General features: G+C 48.8%; 1 pseudogene; it reads right to left on the bottom strand.

Annotated features, from left to right (window-relative positions):
• Positions 1 to 289: 289 nt before the first annotated feature.
• On the bottom strand, positions 290 to 541 carry LOC120376502 (annotated as a pseudogene).
• Between the last annotated feature and the right edge of the window lie 882 nt (positions 542 to 1,423).

Below are 1,423 nucleotides of genomic sequence, written 5' to 3'. Positions count from 1 at the left end.
CATCTCCCAAACAGACCCTCAGTCCGGAAAACCTTCATCCCGCATATTGTTATAAAGTTTCAAAGGAAACAGAAGAGTCCCAGCTTGTAAAACAATCCTCTAGCAAGACAAAGAAACTCACATCTGTAGACTCAGAAAACACTCCCAAGAAATTTTAACAATATGTTGTTATGAAGAAACCAAAGTGCTAAAGAAACCTGATTTTTCAACTACTTTAAAAAAATCTTCTCAAATCAGCATCTTTAAACTGAAACTTTTTCTGCTTTTTAACCAGACAATTCTCCCCAGAAGAAGAGGCACTGGTCCTGGATACAATGCAATAACAGGTCAAAGCATGCGTGGACAGAGCAAGCTCCTATTCCATCCCCTTGTTTCAAAAATCAATTTAATATACAGCCCTCAAATAAAGGACCTATCAGATACAACTTTAGATAATGTTTCTTCAAGGTTCCCAAGACACAGACCAGGTTTTCATCTCGAGGCCAAAAGACCAATAACATCAAGACAATTGATCACGGCCTTGGATAGGCCAAGAGACTACTCACCCCATCTGAGCTCAACGAGCCAACTGATAAGAACAGATTTAAATTTTATTAGAGAATATTTAAAATAAACGATACAAAGTGTTTGAAGCGTCAGTTATTGTGTCATTGGGGGTAACATACAGGTTGTGGGGGGATGTTAGCATTTTGGTGTTAGGCAGCATATACAGATACACAGTCTGTCATGTCCCCAATGCGGGGTATACGGTGGGAGAGTTCAAGGTACAGCCAGCAAGCAGTGAGGGCACATCACTCATACAAACAGGTTATGGATAGTCGTGGGCATGAATAAATGAGCGGACTGGGTAATGATGATAGGATGACCCTCACAGGGCAGAGTTCAGTTTGGTTGGTTCAGGGCTCAGGGGATAAAGTCCAACAGAGGAAGTTTACAGGTCTCTTCCCCCTTGCGGGTGCGTGGAGTCACGCCGGCTCACTCTTGGTATTGACGGTGGCCGGTGACGTGCTCTGTGTAAATGTCTCTGGACCACCGAATAGCGTCCGAGACCATTAGGCATCTCATGAGCCGCGCGTAGCGACGGCCCACCCCACAGGTCCGCAGCACGCGCTCGTTAAGGGGGTCCCAGGCGCCCAAGGCCCCAACGATCAGAGCGTCGGTGTAGACCTCGTAGCCCTTTGCTCGCAGGGTGTCAGCCAGGGGAGCGTACTTTTCGAGTTTGCGGGCTCGGGCTTGGCGGAAGGCCGTGGTCCTATTCTCGAACAGGACCGTCACGTCGACGAGGATGATCTTTTTCCGGTCCTCATCCGTGATGACGATGTCCGGGCGCAGCGGGCTGTAGGTGCCGGGGATGGCGCGATTGACAGCGATCTCTCCCAGGTGCGGGGCGATGGCCTTCACCAGGCGGTCCTGGACGGCGTTG

Source organism: Mauremys reevesii, linkage group 12 (assembly GCF_016161935.1).
Source record: "Mauremys reevesii isolate NIE-2019 linkage group 12, ASM1616193v1, whole genome shotgun sequence".
In the NCBI taxonomy this organism is placed as follows: Eukaryota; Metazoa; Chordata; order Testudines; family Geoemydidae; genus Mauremys; species Mauremys reevesii.
The sequence above is the reverse complement of the archived record's forward strand: the minus strand, read 5'-3'. Positions and strand labels throughout refer to the sequence as shown.